The sequence below is a fragment of the Alosa pseudoharengus genome, unplaced genomic scaffold (assembly GCF_046254945.1).
Source record: "Alosa pseudoharengus isolate Yale_2024_CS ecotype anadromous, Long Island Sound unplaced genomic scaffold, YU_APseudo_1.1 YU_APseudo_1.1_scf_18, whole genome shotgun sequence".
Classification (NCBI taxonomy): domain Eukaryota; kingdom Metazoa; phylum Chordata; class Actinopteri; order Clupeiformes; family Clupeidae; genus Alosa; species Alosa pseudoharengus.
The window spans coordinates 2,144,336-2,153,089 of record NW_027468650.1 but is presented as its reverse complement, the minus strand read 5'-3'; positions in this window follow the sequence as shown (position 1 = coordinate 2,153,089).

Sequence of the window (8,754 nt, the reverse complement as noted above, 5' to 3'; positions counted from 1 at the left end):
TCCACATAAGTTCAACAAGAAGAAAGTCAAACACTAGCAAATAAACAATTGACAAATAAACAAGTGTTTGTAACTCAATGTTGCACACTGTTTGAGGGCAATCATTGCCCTAATGACCTCATTTTTCACCGCTGGATATTTTTTGCATTCATCTTGACGTTGCAGCCAGCGATGGACTGCCTATAGATCACAAACAAAAAAATATACTTAGATAACAAATCACCAAAGAGAGAAACTGATATTTATTTTTGAAAGTGGAGAGAGAGATTGTTACCTGAAGAACATGGAACCAGCAAAGTAAAACTCTAGTGTGTGGAAAAGCTGGAAAAGTAGGCCAGACCAACTATCAGAGGAGTGGGGTGAGTGGAAAAGTACTTGGGGTACCAGGATGAGAGCATCTCCTCCTTACATGGTCAAGGGAAGGGGGGTGTTATCCAGCTGGTGAGCACCGAACAGGACAGGGAGTAGGAGGCCGCTGTGTCTTATGATTTAGGGCCTGTCCAGCTAGGAAGAGAATCAGATAAGAAGGCCCTATTTCCCCAAACTGGAAAGAACCGGAAAACCTCTATTTTACATATGTTTCCTATGCATTAGACAGGTTTGCATATAGTTTTATGCATGATGGGAAGATGGTTTCCACCAATGTAAGCGACCCTGCTTAATGCTGATTGGTGAAAGGTGTTTTGGGGTATGACGTGAGAGGGTGGCACTTCTCGAAGGCCAAGGGGTATAAAATATAGTGTATAGCCATCCGTAGGCAGATTTCGTCGGGGGCCCCAGCTGATGACATCTCCTCCCTATTGCTTTGATGGTTGGTCTGGACTTTGGTTAGGCTGTACTATCATTGCAATATGGAGAATAAAGATCAACAGTCCTCAGAAAATCTTCTGTCTACATTGTCTCCTTCGGACGCCTTGTTCCAGAGTGCTAAATTACTAAATAGTCAAGTGGTAATTGTTAATTGGAAAATTGGATTCGGAAGTGGACTTTTTCCACGACAGATCCCCTTTGCAGTGACTAGCTCTCTCACATCACATCTCCACTGAAATTGATCAGGCTGTCTTTTTTTCAGGCTTGTAAAATTTCCAAGGCCATTTTTGGATTGAAGGTGGGATGCCATAAAAGCATCCTTATGTGGTAGGGCTGACTCAAGGTGCCGTCACGCAGATCCAGGTGCTCACGCCCTTTCAGGGGTGGTAACATTATAGGTGGCTTCCTCCTGGCAGAAATGCCGGTCTCTTTGAATTGTTTGGCGTGCAGGTGCCTGTTAGTGTCCGTCGCTGGAAGAACTCTGGTAGGTTTTATGCTTCAATTTGTTCCTTAAATAGCATGGGAAACGTTAAGGATCATGCTGTAGAAATACTGTGATTTGTGCGCTTGATCAACGCTCTAAAGTTCTGACCAAACATTCTATTGTTGCAGCCCCGTTGTAAAACAGCTGATCTTTAAGTGCGTTGCTGCTGTTGTGCAGGCGTATTTGCAGTCTTTTAAAAGCCGTAAGTTGTGCATATTTTTATCTCGTAATGTTACCGTATGTATGTGAGTCACCCAATGCGATCAGTGACGTTCTATGAATTTATAGCCTTTCTCTTTCTTTCATTTCAAGGAGGAATGCCATAGCGGTTTTCTTTCTATCTCGCTCCTTCTCCTTCTCCCGGCCTCTCCCCTCTAGGGATTGGCTTGATGGTGGTAGCCGGACAGCCGGAAGGTAGAAATGCTTTTATATATATAATAAAATGTATTTGATGTATGGCGGAGATCGCATAGATTACTGACCACAGTAACATGCTTTTATGACTTTATCTCAATGGCTATGCCCATGTACTATGCATTTGTGTATCAAATGAGCTGGACTGATTTTGCTGTCTGCGTGGTTGTTTGTTTGTGTGTTTTAGTGATTCACCTCGTAGGCCCACTTCTTCAGGCCACTGTTTTCCCAGGGTTGTTTAAATCATTTCAAACGTGTTAGCTACCCTTAGCTAGTGTGGTGTCTTATTGTTTAACATTCCTGTTTACCTTATTTCATTTAATGTTGGTTTTGTGTTGTTGTATGTGTAATTGCATCCTCCAAACGGCCATCCAGTCGCTGTGGTCCGTGTAAGTGGCAGTGTAACCGTAGTGGCGTGCACCGGTGTGGCAATCTCCCCCTAGTAGAAAGTTGCATATTCGTTTTTTCCGCGGTGAAGCACTAGGGGGAGACGAAGCACCCACCAAACAACCCAAAAAGTGTTGTAGAACCATCAGAACGACTCTCAACCTGCATAATTAAGGTCATTTTTGCTAAAAGTGTTGCATAGGGCTTCTTTAAACATAGTACACTTGTTCAGGCATAAAGCATTCCTCTGCACAACAAGACATTCCTGAGTAATCTGATTTTGAAATTGCAGCACATTTCTACATTGGGCTGGAATTCTAATGTAATAGCACTCCAAAATAATGAACTCCCTTTCCATATCAAATAATCAAAGGTTAGTCATGGCATGCACAGATCCACTGTGCTTTTGGCTACATGACATTATATATGCAAGCACAGCTTAGCCTACGTCAGGTTACAAATGCACTTTTCAGTTTGCATTCTATTAGTAGGATAGTTTTGTAGTTTCACAGTTGAGTTTGCACATTTTGTCAGCAGGGGGTGTTTAAAAAAGTCAAAGTCAAAGTCAGCTTTATTGTCAACTTCTCCACATGTACCAGACACACAGAAGAATCAAAGAAATGTTTCTCTCTATCCCTCTCTAAAGAGAGAGAAGCTTACCTCTACTGCCTGACCTTGTGTGTTGTACTTCATCATATAAAAAATAATTACATAGAAAACATAAAGAACTGCATCTAAATATTCTTATGCATTATGCACTATTTTACACTAGCATCAAAACTGTGAGACTGAAGCCTAATTACTCTCACGCTCTTAAAGTGACAGCCAATCAATTAGACACTATCCAAAGCCTACAATGTAATGACAAGATGAATGTAAGTCAATATGAAAATCCTGTAAAATATAAGTTAAGGGGGGGGGGGGGGCTCCTGAATTAAATTAAATAAAATAGTATCAAAATTCTTGACTTATTATATCGAAACAATAATTTTGACACTAAAAGATATATTCTTATAATTGATTTTTTATCGGCTATGGCTCCTAATGTTTGGATTGGCCTGAGCATAGTGGTGGCAGAGCTAGACGTTGTTCGTCTGAGGAGCGCAACGGTCGGGAGGTAGTATATGCCTTTATGAGGGCATTCAAGTAGGTGGGAGCCAAACCGGAGACTACTTTGTAGAGACATGAATTTGATGCGAGCGGCCATAGGTATATACATTGCCGAGCGGCCATAGGTATATACAGGGTCGAGCGGCCATAGGTATATACAGGGCCGGTGGAAGGCATGGGCAATATGGGCAATCGCCCAGGGCACCAAACTACCAGGGGCACCACAGCATGGTGAGCTCGGCTACAACATTGAAAAGACATTAATTGTCAAATAATGACATAGACGGTTTAAATGCGGGAGCAACAAGTAATTTATTTTCAGTAATATTGGTTAAAAAACAGTCATGAATGAGACGTTCAAAGCATAGTGCTGCAGAATACAGAAAAGTGCACAGGTTGAAAAACGTTTCTCCTGCATATGAGGGTGCTGATCTTCAGCCTGAATCGTCAGGTTGCTAGCAGTGGAACGTAGCAGAGGATGTGACAATGTAATAAGATAAAATCTTAATCTCACCATGTCACCGAATCAGGGGAGCAATGAGCTTGTTTCCCCGCAATAAGACGGTCCTATCACGGGGTGATATGAGACAGCGACACCCGAAGTGCGTTCCTAAAGTGCGTGCCTAACGTTTAAATCCACACTTAACAGATGGCATCATATTCAATTGGTAGTCCGATTTTCTGCATAATACTATTTTTTCCGTGAGGCCTGGTCGCAATTGTCCCGCAACATTTTATTATTTTTCCTTGCGGTCCAGTAGTTGGAAAGTAGCAACGTTGAGCTCCCCCACACATTGAGCCCAGCCCCGATCTGCATACTGCAGCCAGGGGCTTCTGAGGGGAGTGAGTTCCACAGTTTGGGTGCAGGAAAATGTCTTTGCTCCCATTGTGGTGATCCTGATGTTTGCTACTGCCAATAATCCAGCTGTAGATGAACATAGTGAGTGGGAGGAAGTCTGTAGGAGTTCTGTGATATATGGAGGGCAGAGGTTATGCACATTCACTATTTAAACAATGGTAATAAATGGCCATTTTTATTTATCTGTGTTTGCATTTCATTTGCATCTCATGTTGGTCTATGTTTTAAGTATGTGGCTCATGTCTTCAAAAAAATAGGCCATAGGCTATTCATAGGCTGTTTATGTGTTGTTGTTTACTCTTTCTTGCACTATTGCAAAATGCACTTTAGTGTCCTTTGACCCTATAGCCTTAAAGCGTAACTTTCACCAAAATGCATCATAGTTGTACCCAAGTCAAACTTTTGTTTAAAAGCATAATTACGTCCGAAGTGCCACTATTGCCACTTTTAAGCTTGTCCGTCCAAAACCTTTGTTTTTAGTAAACTATGTGTACACGAACAATGTTCTCAATGCTCGATTCAATGATACTTCGATCAAAGTTTCAAGTTCTTCACGTTGTGTCAAGCCTTAGTGTTTTAAAAATAGCGATTTTGACGTGATCATGTATCAAAATAGTAGTGCCCCTATGATTCCCATTCTTAAGGCCATTTAACCTGAAAACGACAACACGGACAAGCTTAAAAGTGGCGCTTTGGACGTATTTATGCTTTTAGATGAAAGTTTGACTCGGGTACATTCACAAAAACACCCTAGGATGCATTCTGGCGAAAGATACGCTTTAACTGGACATCTAATGACAGGGGTTACATTTTACATACAGATCAAAAGTTATCTGCATTAACGCAACATCCAATAAGCTAAAACGCATAAATAACATGGTTGCTATGCTGGTTGCTATGGTGGTCGCTAGGTTGACATTACAGGGGTGGTTTCTAGGTTGTTGCTAGGGTAATTAGTTAGTTGCTAGTAAGCCATCTTAAGCTGACTGCATAAAGTGATTATTTTAAGAGATACATTTTCAAACCAGAACTGTGTATAGGTCATGGTTAAAAACGTATCAGAATCTCAGAAATAATCACGTAATGCAGCCAGTTTAAGATTTTTTAAGAAGTCAGATTTTTTAAAGGCAATCAAATTTCTGCTAACTCTCTTCTGGCTGCGGTTAAAGGCCAGCGCCTCCTGAGAGGCCTGAAGGGTCAGTTCTGAGGTTGTTGGCTGCTGGAACCGAAAAATGGACTGCATTTTCTTAAAAGACAATGTGACTGAAGTGCGGGCAAAGTTTGCACAGAAATGTACGATTTTTCCCACCCTCATCGACCTTGTCATAAAACTTGTTTAAATGATCACACGACGCCTCCTTGCTGCTTTGTCGTCTACATCAGCATTTCTCAAACTTCTTTGACCTGAGCCCAGTCAAGGCATACTTTGGGCTCATAGGGCCCACCTACATGAACCCACCCCCTCCTCCCAACCCCTATCAAATTGTAATGATATCACAATTATTATTTTTATACTATATTGCTATACATGCACTTCAAAACAGTCAATGTTTAAAGTGCTAAGATTGTTCACAAAAGTTTGTGAAAGCATGCACATCAGAGTACTGCTTTACTAATGTAAAATATAATTAGTCCTACACTAGTTTCATTGTTTTTGCATTGTTGCATGATGCTTGCATGAGAAATACTTCTCAAAACAACAGCAATTATATGGGTGCCGTTGTTTTGGGATGTTTCCCTCATGCAAGCATCATACACTGATAGAGTATATATATGCTATTTAATTACATTTCATTTGAATGCCTGAATGTAAGAATTCAGGAAACACAATACCAGCTTTTAACATTTCTGTTGTTTACTAGTTTATGTAAATCGCATAACACATGAACTGTTTACATACTACTGATAGCCCATATATTAAACATCAGGCGTCTTGTTTACACATTTAAACCATATTTGCACTTCGAATTTCGACTTCAAATTGTAGTAACTACATCTACGAAGTCTAAGGAAGATAACCAGGTAGTCTTTTCAAAGATTACGTTGATTTTATGAGAACGCCAGCCCTCAGAAAAGCAGTAACTATTCATTCATTCACTTCCTTTTTTCTAGCTCGCAAAATCGCGGTTGTTCTGTTTACACATTAAAACCATATTTACACTTCGAATTTCGCCTCCAAATTGTAGTAACTACATCTACGAAGTCTAAGGAAGATAACCATGTAGTCTGTTCAAAGATAAGATACATTTTGACAGAACTACAGACCTCGTAAAAGTAGTACCTAAAATGACTCCATTCACTTCATTGCAAACAGTGTGATAAATGGCCATCACGTAAAGCAGTTCAAGGTTAAGTTCAAGTTCAAGTTTATTTATATAGCACATTATCATACAAAATGTCATTCAATGTGCTTAAAAGAAACAAAAATAAAAATAAAAGATTAACAGCAATAATAATAGTAATTAATACAATAAAATAATAAAATGGATCAAGGGGGAAATAAGACTGAATGAATAGGAGGTAAAATAGAAATAAATAAACAAAAAAATAAAAGATAAAATTAAAAACTAATCAATAAATGCAGAATGAAAAAGTTCAGTTTTTAGTTTCTTTTTAAAACATTCTAGTGTTGGGGAAAATCTGATATCTATTGGAAGCTGATTCCAGCGCTGTGTGGCATAATAGCTAAATGCCATTTCTCCTTGTTTGGTTTTAACCCTGGGGACTATTAATTGACAGGTTCCAGTAGATCTAAGCTCTCTACTAGGTGTATATTGGGGAAGCATTTCAGAAAAATATTTGGGGCCAAGTCCATTTAGTGACTTATAAACTAGGAGTAGAACCTTGAAATTAATTCTGAAATTAACTGGGAGCCAATGTAAAGATTTAAGAATGGGTGTAATATGATCTCTCTTTTTAGTCTTGGTTAACAGTCTAGCAGCAGCGTTTTGAATTAACTGAATCTGTCTAATGGACTTCTTGGGGAGGCCAGTTAGGAGACTATTACAATAATCTACCCTACAAGATATGAAAGCATGAATAAGCTTTTCTAAATCCTGTCTAGAAACAAAATCTCTGATCTTAGCTATGTTTCTGAGATGCCAGAATGCTGATTTAGTCATGCTTTTGATGTGATCAGTCATTGTCAGGTCCCCATCTAAGCAGTGTTTCCCAAACTTTTTTTCTGGGGACCCACTTTTTAAAAACGACAGACCATCGCGACCCAATTCACTTCAGATCTAACAACCACCAAATACTGCCCAAATTGTTGATGTTTTAGACCATGGCTTCTCAAACTTTTCTATGTTTGGCCCCTTCAAACCATTCTACAATGGATCAGTGAAGATCAGAAAAGATCAGTTTTAATGCGCATCCGAGAGTTTGGGGATATTCTCGCATGCTACAGTACGAGTCACTCTCAGCATAATAAGCTGTTCCTGAATTTCTAAAGAGAGATGTTAGTCTGTTGCAGACATTTGGATCCATAACACCGTGACGTCGATTCGGATGTAAACATAGCCTATGCAAATAACTCAAGTCGTTATATTGTAGCTTAATTGTGGAGGTTTCTTTATTTGGAATTTAAATCCGCATTTTCCGCATTTTTAACATGCAAAACATGCATGCAAAAATGCACAGATTGAGTTATGACAAAAAACATGACACCACTAGACTGTGGTAGTAAACGAACTACATCCTAAAAGAAAGGCGCTAGCTTCCCTGGATGAATGGTAGGCTATAAGCTATTATCCTACACAACATAAATTGTGACTATGCTGGCGACCCAAATAAAATCTCCTGCGACCCACCTTTGGGTCGCGACCCAGTCTTTGGGAACCAATGACGTAAAGCATATAGCATATGACAACAGCAAATAGCTAACGTTTACGTTAGCCTAACTTACTTATCGTTGACGTTGACCCAACACGTTCATAAGTTAGACCATAGACTGATAAGGACGTCCATCAAACTAAAAGGGTTCGTTCTTCGATGTCTTCAAATTCGTTCGAATTCCGTGTGTATCCTATCTTTCGTGCTGCTATCCTGTTGCCTCTTCCCTGCTGTTCTGGCAACAAGGTTTCACGCGAGATTTACGCCACATCCCAGAGAGTTGTGTTTTCCCAAGATGGCGCCCGTCTGTATATGTGAACGAGACGTGAACGGTACTGTTTTTCTTTTTAATAAACTGCCTGTAGACTTACACAGTTCTCAATGCTTCGGTTTACATGTAGATACCCTCATTATGCTACGGTGCAAGTGTGTTGCTATTTGGAGCCTTGGTAGCGATTTATTTTTACTCTAATCACAGCACAGCACCCAGAATGCATTGCAACACACTGTCATGAAGGGACTCATCGTTAGGTCGGCTTTAAATAGCATACAGAACCTATGGTATTTTAACGTTGTCTGTAAGCTCCACAGATCGTGGCAAGACAATTGAATTGAGTGTGGACTTCTTGCCGGGCAATGATGAGTAACTTAACTTGAATAGTAGTGATGTGTGGATGTGCATAATATCTGTATGAAAGTGTGTTTCTCAATAATAATAATCTATACAACTGTACACATGACTAAGTTTGAATGGAGCTAGCTGGACATAGAACTGGGCTGAATGGATTGGGAAAATACTTTATTTATTTTTTTAATGACCTATATGAACATGGTTTGGCTTTAAAAAAAAAGATGAGAC